The sequence below is a fragment of the Pinus tabuliformis genome, chromosome 3_2 (genome assembly GCF_031772625.1).
Source record: "Pinus tabuliformis cultivar Carrire ecotype Pingquan chromosome 3_2, CPIR1, whole genome shotgun sequence".
NCBI lineage: Eukaryota > Viridiplantae > Streptophyta > Pinopsida > Pinales > Pinaceae > Pinus > Pinus tabuliformis.
Window position 1 is genome coordinate 1,183,177,738 of NC_142302.1, and position 11,854 is coordinate 1,183,189,591.

The window sequence follows — 11,854 nt, forward strand, 5'->3', positions numbered from 1 at the left end:
CCGAATTCTGTTTATGTATATAATAGATTAGTTTTAACTAGAAAAAGAAAAGAAATTATTATTTTAAAATAGTGATGATGATGATGATGACATTTAATATTAAATAATAATTATTATTAATTAGAATGATTATATATATATATATATATATATATATATATATATATATATATATATATATATAGTTATTTTCATTGTTATATATATTTATTAATGGTAGATACAAATGTAGTCTTAGGCTATATCAAACACATAAATATTTAATGTGGTTGTGTCAGTATATTTATCAATGATAGATACAAATGAAGTCTTTCACTATATCAACCACATTAATATGTGTATATTAGTTTTTAATATGTAAATTAAAATATTAATAATTAAATTTTAATTATTAATTATTAATTCAAAAAACAACAAAGGACATTGAACCAAATATATTTTACGTACAATATGAATTGCTTCTAACTAATTTTTTTAAATAAATAATAATTAAAAAATAATAACATGACTAGTTTTCCTAAACAAATAATAATTAAAAAATAATAACATAAAATAGAACTAAATCATGTAGTTTATTTGCTTATTGTATTCAGAGGAAGGATCTTACACAAAAATCCCAATTGAAAGGCATTTGAGGGAATATAATAACTTTTAAGAAATTCCAAGCAATAAAGTGCAAGAGTAAATGGAAAATTTTGTAAAATGAGATAATCTTCTACCTCTTTAGTGGTTGTCTTTAGAGATTCCAAACACCTTCTTTAGCCAATTGATAAATCTCAACAAAATGGTTCAATGTAAGAGCACATTGAGGAATTCCAAAAATTTAATATAAGGGTAAATGCTATTCGAGAGAAGAATAATATTGAAGTCTTCATAGGGACTTTAAAGGCTAACATTCAACATGAGGTTCGCCTTTGGGAACCAGATTCATTGGAGAAGGCATTCATGTTGGCAAGAAAATTTGAAAGAAAAATTATGGCAACAAGGAAGCCGACCACTCATAACTATAAATATGGAAGTGTTGTTTCTCCTAGCCTCCCAAAAGCTACAAGGTTGACACAACAACAATTGGAAGAAAAGGAAGAAAAATGTCTTTGTTATAGTTGTGATAGAATGTGTGATGAGAACAAATTATTTTACATAGATTGAAAAGAGGAGGAAGAGAAGAATCAAGAAACGTCAAAATAAGAGGATATACACTAGGAACCAACCCCAAAGAAATAAGAAATGAATTTAACCATATCTTGTAATGCAAAGGCAGGAATTACCACTACTCACACTCTTAAGATAGTAGGACATATCAATAAGAAAAAGGTTCAAACAATGAAAGATCACTTTGAGCATCAACAAAAAGTTCTCCAAATTTTAAAGTCTAACCTCACTTTGGTGCAGAATCAAATGAAACAACAGGAAGATCAACATCGCAACGAAAGAAGTTTTGATGTAGGAGATTATGTGTTTTTACGGCTACCATACAAACAAATGTCCCTCATGCAAGCTAATAAGGATGAAAAATTATCAACAAATTACTATGGTCGTTACAAGGTGTTCCAAAATATTGGTACTATGGCATACATGTTAGAGCTTCCCACATCTTCCTGAGTGCACCTAGTTTTCCATGTTTCATGGTTAAAGAAGGTTATAGGTGACAAGTTTCCATTTCAAACAATATTATTGGAAAGTGAAGAGGAAGGAAAAATCATGTGGAACCTGAAGAAGTCATGGAAATGAACCTATGAGCTAAGAAATAGATCAATTTTAGAGTATCTCATCAAGTGGAATAACTTAATCACTGAAGGTTCTACATGGGAGGATGAAAATTTTATACAAAAGCATCCAGAACTACTCAAGTGTTGAGGAAAACACTTTTTTGAAGGAGAGGGGCATGTTAGGTACCTATACTACTAGTGTAGCCCCTTATTGTTATTAGTTCAATCCCGTTATTATGTTGTTGTGCCCATGTAGTCCCATATTATTATTATTGTGTCCCATAGAAGCCCACTATTGTTATTGTTGTTCCCTTACATTATTATTGTTATGTTGATGTTGATTATATTGTGACCCCTTAGACTCCTATATATAGAAAGGACATCTTGTAATTTGTATCATCCAATAATTTTTCATTTATGTAATGTAAAAGAGGTTTCCCCCTCAAAGAGTCTAATTTTGAAGTCTTTGATTGAATTCTTCTTCTATTTTATGAGTTGGTTCCATAACAGTAGGTGGTTTTTATTTCTTAAACTCATCATGTAAATATCTGTTGTCACTCCTCCTTTAAGGATGATGATGGTGACTATCATAATTCCTGTTAGAACCAGAACTAGAGTAGTACATGTGTCTATCACCCCTCCTATTCGTAGTATCCAACAACTTTCCATCTCTGATCATGTGCTCTCCATCCCACATGTACTCACCATGAGACCTGCTACCATATGCCCCATTAGTTTTGTCCTCTTGCTCATGGTTGATCTGAAGTGGCCCCTGTCATTGCAATTCTGACAAACACTAAAGTATAAATGCATTTACCGCTGCTTATCTCTCCTCTGCATGTATGATTATGTCATTTTGATCAGCTGCTAAAAAATAGCTCAAAATCAAAATTTATCAAATCAGTGTAGAACCTGAATGACCACATAGTGCTTGTCATTCTCAATTCAGTGCAACTTGTTTCACGTGAAATGGACATTGTATGCTCCTAGAATCATGTTCTATTCACTTTCACAAACAGGAAAATTATTGCAAAATGTGACAGCCCAGTCGGCAGTGCATACTGTTGACTTAGCGCTGAATGTTCAAGCTGAGGTGGCAGGTTTGACTTGTCAAAAGGGCCTTTGGTGAATCATGTTGTGTCAACTGGCATGATCTCATTAGGTGCAGTTGGCGTTTCTTGATTGGGTGGTTGGTGGCCAACCACAAGGTGACACGTGGCCTGGCCAGAGGCCACCACATGGCAACCCAGGAGCCGCCAAAATTTTGGGTCAAGATTCGGGCAACAACCACCAGGGTCGAACCCACAATCTCTAGGCACAAATCTAGAGCTCATGCTAACATGCGATAGAAATGGTTCTTAATAAACCATGCACTCGACATTTATTTAAAATGTATTTCATGTTTGGGGAAAGGGCTACCCATAGGGAGCCATCCCTTGGCACGCGCCACCCACAGGACCACCAATGGAGTGGTGCAGGGGCTCGACTAGTGGGGCGAATCATTAGCCTTAGCCCCGGGCACGTGGCCCCCATATGGCCACAAATTTCAGATTATAGGCGTTAGAGGATTTAAATTTTCTAACAATCTCTCCCTGAAATCAACAGAAGTGGTGCCCGGTTAGTGGAAATCTAGGCAAAATTGTAGGATGGTGCTCGATTTTGGGGAATTTATAATAATTTAATAATTATAAATTATTATAAACATTATTATTGCTATTATTATTATTATTTATAATTTTCATTAAATAATATTAAGAATTAATTAATTCATATAAATTAATAAATCAAATATTTAATATTTATTATTATTTAATTTTTTAATAATAAGATTAATTGATAATAGTAGCAATTTTATGGATAACAATAATGTTAATAATAATAATGATTTAAAATGATGATGATGATGATGATGATTAATTAATTAATAGTATTATTAAATAGCTAATTTATATTGCTCAAATTAAAATTAAATAATAAAAAATGACATTTAATACTAAATAATAATAATTATTATTAATTATAATGACAATAATAATATTCTATTGTATTTCTTTTTGTATGGTTATTTTTATTGTTATATGTTTATTAGTGGTAGATACAAATGTAGTCTTAGGCTATATCAAACACATTAATTTTTAATGTGGTTGTGTCAGTGTATTTATCAATGGTAGATACAAATGAAGTTTTTTACTATATCAACCACATTAATATGTTTATATTGGTTTTTAACATGTAAATTAAAATATTAATAATTAAATTTTATTTATTAATTCCAATAGCAACAAAGAACATTGAACCAAATATATTTTATGTACAACATGAATTGCTTCTAACTAATTTTTTTAAACAAATAATAATTAAAAAATAATAACATGACTAGTTTTTCAAAAAAATAATAACATAAAATAGAACTAAATGATGTAGTTTATTTGCTTAGTGTATTGGGAGGAGGAATCTTATACAAGAAGCCCAATTGAAGGGAATTTGAGGGAATATAATAGCTTGCAAGAAATTCCAAGCAATAAAGTGCAAGGGTAAATGGAAAATTTTGTAAAATGAGTTAATCTTCTACCTCTTAACGACTTACTTTAGAGATTGCGAACACCTTCTTTAGCGAATTGATAAATCTCAAACAAAAGGGTTCAATGTAAGAGCACATTGCATAATTCCAAAAATTTAATATAAGGGTAAATGATATTCCAGAGAAGCATAATATTGAAGTCTTCATAGGGACTTTAAAGGCTAACATCCAATATGAGGTTCGCCTTTGGGAACCTGATTCATATGAGAAGGCATTCAGGTTGGCAAGAAAATTTGAAAGAAAAATTATGGAACAAGGAAGCCAACCACTCGTAACTATAAATATGGAAGTGTTGTTGCTCCTGTCCTCCCAAAACCTACAAGGTTGACACCACAACAATTAGAAGAAAAGGGAGCAAAAGGTCTTTGTTACAGTTGTGATAGAAAATACACTAAAGGTCATAAGTGTGATGAGAATAAATTATTTTACATAGATTGTAAAGAGGAGGAAGAAAAGAATCAAGAAAAGTGAAAAGAAGAGGATATAAACTAGGAACCAACCCCAAAGAAATAAGAAATGAATTTGATCATATCTCATTGGGAGTTACCACTCCTCACACTCTCAAGATAGAAGGACATATCAAGAAGAAAAAGGTTCAAACAATAAAAGATCACATCGAACATCAACAACAAGTTCTCCAAATTTTAAAGGGTAACTTCACTTTGGCGCAGAATCAAATGAAACAACGGGAAGATCAACATCGCAATGAAAGAATTTTTTATGTAGGAGACTAGGTATTTTAATGTCCAGAACCATACAACATATGTCCCTCATGCAAGCTAATAAGAATGATAAATTATCAAAAAAGTACTATGGTCCTTACAAGTTGTTGCAAAATATTCATATTATGGCATACAAGTTGGACCTTCCCGCATCTTCCCGAGTGCACCCAGTTTTCCATGTTTCATGGTTAAAGAAGGTAATAGGTGACAAGTTCCCATTTCAAACCATATTATTGGAAAGTGAAGAGGAAGGAAAAATAATATTGGAACCTGAAGAAGTCATGGAAATGAATCTAACAGCTAAGAAATCGATCAATTTCAAAGTATCTCATCAAGTGGAAGAACTTAACCACTGAAGGTTCTGCATCAGAGGATGAGAATTTTATACAAAAGCTTCCAAAACTACTCAAGCATTGAGGAAAATACTTTGTTGGAGGAGAGGGGCATGTTAGGTCCCTATACTACTAGTGTAGCCCCTTATTGTTATTATTTCAATCCCCTTATTATGTTGTTGTGCCCATGTAGTCCCATATTATAATTAGTGTGCCCCATAGAAGCCCACTATTATTATTTTTGTGTCGTTACATTATTATTGTTATGTTGACTTTGATTATATTGTGATCCCTTAGACTCCTATATATAGAAAGGAGATCTTGTCATTTGTATCATCCAATTATTTTTCATTTATGTAATGTAAAGGAGCTTTCCCCCTCAAAAAGACTAATTTTGAAGTCATTGATTGACTTCTCCTTCTATTTTATAAGTTGGTTCCATAACTATAGGTGGTTTTTCTTTCTTAAACTCATCTTGTAAATATCCCTTGTCACTCCTCCTATAAGGATGATGACAATGACTATCATAATTCCTTTTAGAACTAGAACTAGAGTAGTACATGTGTCTATCACCCCTCGTATATGGAGTATCTAAGGACTTTCCATCTCTGATCATGTCCTCTCCATCCATATGTACTCACCATGAGACCTGCTGCCATATGCCCCATTAGTTTTGTCCTCCTGCTCATGGTTGATCCGAAGTGGCCCATGTCGCTGCAATTCTAACAAACTTTGAAGTATCAATGCATTTACCTTTGCCTGTTTCTCCTCTACATGTATGATTATGTCATTTTGGTTAGGTGCTAAAAAAATAGCTCAAAGTTTAAAATTTTCAAATCAGTGTAGAGCCTGAATGACTACATAGTGCTCGTCATCCTCAATTCAGTGCAACTTGTTTCACGCGAAACAAACACTGTATGCTCTCATAATCATGTTCTATTAAATTTCACAAACACGGGAGTTTTTGTAGAATGTGACGGCCGAGTCAGCAGTCTGTACTGCTAACTTGTTGAATGTGCACGCTGAGGTGGTAGGTTTGACTGGTCAATGGGCCTTCGATGAATCATGTTGTGCCAAGTGGCACGATCTCATTGGGTACAGTTGGCATTTTTTGATTGTGTGGTTGGTGGCCAATCACAGGCTGACATGTGGCCCAGTTAGAGGCCACCACATGGCAACCCAAGGGCCACCAAAATTTTGGGTCAAGATTCAGGCAACAACAATCGGGGTCGAACCCGTGATCTCTAGGCACAAATCTACAGCTCATACCAACATGCCACAGAAATGGTTCTTAATAAACCATGCATTCAACATTTATTTAAAATGAATTTCACGTTTGGGGAAAGGGCCAACCCACTGGGGGGCATCCCTTGGGCACACGCCACCCACGAGACCACTAACAGAGTGGTGCAGGGGCTCAACTAGTGGAGGTGGATCATTAGCCTTAGCCCCGGGCACGTGGCCCCCATATGGCCACTAATTTTGGATTATAGGCGTTAGAGGATTTAAAGTTTCTGACAATTTCGCCCTGAAATCGATGGAAATAGCACCCAGTTAGCAGAAATCTAGGCAAAGTTGTAGGATAGTGCCAGATTTTGGGGAATTTATGATAATTTAATAATAATAAATTATTACAAACATTATTGTTTCTATTATTATTATTAAATAATATTAAGAATTAATTATTTCATATAAATTAATAAATTAATTGTTTAATATTTATTATTATTTAATTTTTAATAATAATATTAATTCATAATAGTAGCAATTTTAATGGATAACAATAATGTTAATAATAATAATTGTTTGATGATGATGATGATGATGATGATGATGATGATGATGATGATGATGATGATGATGATGATGATGATGATGATGATGATGATGAACTAATTTATATTGCTTAATTTAAAATTAAATAATAATAAATGACATTTAATATTAAATAATTATTATTATAAATAAATAATTATTCTTATAAATAAATTATTATTATTAATTATAATGATAATAATAATATTTTATTATAAATTATTTTGTATAGTTATTTTTATTGTTATATATTTGTTGATGGTAGATACAAATATAGTCTTAGACTATATCAACCACATTAATATTTTTATATTAGTTTTTAATATGTAAATTAGAATATTAATAATTAAATTTTATATATTAATTCCAATAACAACAAAATATATTAGACTAAATATATTTATGTGCAACATGAATAACTTCCAACTAATTTTTTGAAACAAATAATAATTAAAAAATAATAACATGGCTAGTTTTTCTAAACAAATAATAATTAAAAATAATAACATAAAATAGAGCTAAATGACGTAGTTTATTTGCTTACCGTATTAAGACGAGGGATCTTACACAAGAAGCCCAATTGAAAGGCATTTGAGGGAATATAATAACTTGCCAGCAATTCTAAGCAATAAAGTGCACGGGTAAATGGAAAATTTTGTAAAATGCGATAATCTTCTACCTCTTCAATGGCTGACTTTAGAGATTCCGACGATTGATTATTACTTTAAATATAATTTTAATGATTAATTTAATGACAAACGACACCATAAGCATCCATTCGTGGATTAACAAAAAATAAATTCATCTGGAATGCCTTCCATCAATGTTTTGGGGGAGCCCATATGTTTTTTCTCTACTTTAAAACCAGTCAATTAAAAAAGGAAATCTAAAGTATTGTTCCGAATGGTTGTCCTAAGTCAAACTTGGTCGTTTCACAATCAATGGAGACCTACAAAGTACCTAATCTTCTTTGGTGGAAAATTAAAGATCAAAATTATGGACATAATTAACAATCCTATCCCCTTTCTCTTGTCACGCCATTGTAAAGGGTTGTATTACCGTAAATATAATATTATCAAAACAGAGTATTAATTATATAGTATTATTGTAATTTTTAGGATTAAAATTTTATATAATATTAACGTAAATATAGTATTATCAAAACATAGTAGTAATTATATTGTATTATACTATATTCATATTAGTATTATTCTATAAATACACATTTAGCATAGTAATTGAACTATTTTGTTAGTTAAAGCTTTTTTATTTCAATTTCAGTGGTTGACATTTTTTTTAAATATAATTGGGCAAGAAAGATAAACTTTGGGCCGAATATACTTAGAATATGCTTTGCCTTATTCTCATACCGATGGCTCTACGCCAAGGGAGGATGGAGCGATGCCAAAAAAAATATTTCATATTATTATTTTAAATAAAATTGGGTTCGATGTGAAATAGTCATCGGTCTTACAAAATATTTTTTAATTGATATGTCATTTAGTAATGTGTTTGTGGTTGATTAGTGCCCTCCTCCTCCAACCGATGCATTGATTAACGCCCACCTCCTCCAGTGAATAGATCACCCTCTCCCTGCATATCGTTGAGGAAAATCATTTTGTGTCTCAACGGTTTCATCCATTGCTCGTTTGTATGGTTTGACCCGTTAGGATTTTTAATGCACTAATGTGAAAACCCTAGGACTCTTTGTTTGTCTCTCTGCTTTGAACACCCAAGGCATCACCAATTCAATCCCTGACAGTGCCATCGCCCACTTCTCCTCCTACTACAATTACCCCAACTGTCTCTTCTCCTATGGATTTTCCATTTAAAATCACCACACCGCCAACCTTAGCCACATCTCCCATAGATCAAACTCTAGCATCTAGCCCCTCGTCTCAAGGCCTTGTCACAACTTCACTACAAAGTGTTGCATGACCATCTCTTTTTCCAGTTTCGAGACAATGGCTATGTCCTGAGCCGCCTTGCTTGGAGGAGCCACTTTCCTCCTTTAAGTTACATCATATGCTATCTTTCTCTTTATATTAAATCAGATGATTGTTTCTCTATTTCATATGATTTTCTATGATTCCACTTATGGCTTGGCTTGACAGAGTGCAAAGACACTATATTCATTTTATATTATTCATTGTATGCCTCTTACTTTGTTATATATATTATATTATAATTTTCTTACGTGGCATGACATACGATGATGTTATTCATGGGGCTGCCCTACTGGACACAAAACCAATGACCCGCTCATGACATGGAATCCAAGAAGAATTACCTTGCAAATTTGTTGAACAATGTCACACCACGAGGTAACTCCTCAAATGAAATTGTGTTTCTTCATTAAGATTGCTCATGGATATGTAAAAGGAGGGAGAGGCTCTTGGGCCTCACCTCCCAGTGTCTCTTCATATTCATACTCTCCATTATTTATTATTTACATTATTTACACATATTCACCCAATCCCAGTTATTAGGTGTCAACATTCCCTAACTTAATCTGAAGGGATGTTGGTGAGTCCAAGCATCATTCTGAACCTTTGAAACTTTTCTCTTCCAAGCGCTTTGGTGAATATGTCTACAATTTCCTCATCAGTGGAACAAATGAATAGATGGATTGTCTTGGCCTCAACATGATTGCAAATCAGATCGTATTTTGTATTGATGCGCTTCCTTCGATCATGGAACTTTGGGTTCTTGGCAAAATTTATTGTAGAGGTGTTCTCAATCATGAATGGATTTGAATGCACTTGTTTCACCTGCAAATATTCCAGAATTTTCTTGAGCCACACCATTTCCTTTGTTGCCTCAGCTGTTGCCACATACTCTTCCTCTGTTGTGTAATGATGAAAGGAGAAATTTTGCTAAGGCAATTACCCTTTCATTTCGAAAATATTGATCGTGGACCTGTGGTTTATGGGCCCATGTTTCTATCGGAAGTGTTAATTGACACTTTTGCCTTAAAAACTAGGACAACAAAATTCATCGAAAATAGACAGAAGTACATGGAAACCCGATTATTAACACCTGAGGCCAGATATCAAATAAATTAAATTTGTGTCCATAAACTTCTCAGGTTCGTCTCTTCACCTGAGCTCTATCAGCTTAAATCTCTGCCATCCATCTTACTCTCTTATCCAACGGCTCACGCTTCATCCAATATCGCAAACTCGCCTCATCTACAAGCCCCGACTTTTGTGAAATACAATTTGCGATTAATTCTCAATCCTTTATCTCGTTCTCGATCTGACGGTTGATGTCTTCCCCTATCATCAAACTAACTCGATGCTTTATAATTGTTTGATCAAGACCCATTTGATCCGACGGTCCACAATAATATCGGCTGGATCACTTACACGGCATTTAGTTGCTTTATGGACCCGATGAGAATTTTAAACCCTCAATCTATAAACATTTGAGTCAAGTTTCAGGATTAACTTCCATGCTTATTCCAACCCGATATCCATCCAATCATGCCCATCAGTAGATCTAAAGATCCAGATCAGTTCTCATGTTCGGCTTGCCTTCTGCCATTGATCGTGAATACTAACCGTCGATCTATAAGATCTGACAGCTCTTGTGCATTAATCCATCTATTTCTTCTTTGACTTAATCTCCTCTGCTAATGATGGAACCTACGTTAAATCACAGTTCCTCTGCCATAGTATGTTTTCACACATGACACTTCACACAACAATTGACTTGTTTAACTTTAGATCGTCATCGATCCTCACAATGATCGATGGTCAATCAACAAACCTATACACAAGATTCAACTCTTTCGACACAGAAACAATATACAACCACACAATTTCCACATAACACACATATATTATATTATACATAGAATTAGATTACATTCTAAGGCATTTCAGCCTTGGTCACACATTCCCCTCTCGATTACAATGAATCCACGCCTTGTTTACACAAATCTCTATCTGTCACTCTATATCTTCACCTCCTTGCACATACTCTCTTATATAAGAAGTTACAAAAGGGAGGGATTGTTTACGATCCATGAATTTCTCCAACAATAGCTCAAAAAACCCCTAATCCCTATATATGCATACATGGAAAATTAAATTACAGAAAATAAGTCTTCTAGAGACTTTATCCATTCCATCATTTTAGCCCTATTTTAACAGAATTTGCCTCCTGGTTTGCACGTTTGTCCACATCTCCTCCTTCTCAGCTTTGGATTCCTCTTTTAATGAAGAGTGCTTGGATGCTCCTGCATCAAACTCCCGAGGCACAAAAATTTATGACCTCCTGTTCATATGCTTCTCCTTAATCCCATATCAATTCTACCCACTTCCTTAGTGGAACTGCCTTCATGATCTTCTGTGAGTTGCAATGAAACCTCTGTAGTAACAATCTTCTCTGCTACAAGATACCTCACCAAGCTTTCTCTTTTGAGCTTAGTCTTTTGGCATCATTCTGGTTCTATCCTCTGGAACCAATTGATCACTCCTTGCTCTGGGTTGCTACAAGTCTTCTCACCTCCTGTTGTCGCTATCTGTACAATAATAAAGACCATAAAATCGCCAAGCTTTAACATAATTGTACCTCCTTCTCTTTCTGCTTTCGCTCCTTCTTCTACATGAAATCTCTTTTACACAGGAAAACCTTTCCCTGCTCTGATACCACTTGATGAAAGGAGAAATTGTTCTAAGGCAATTTCCC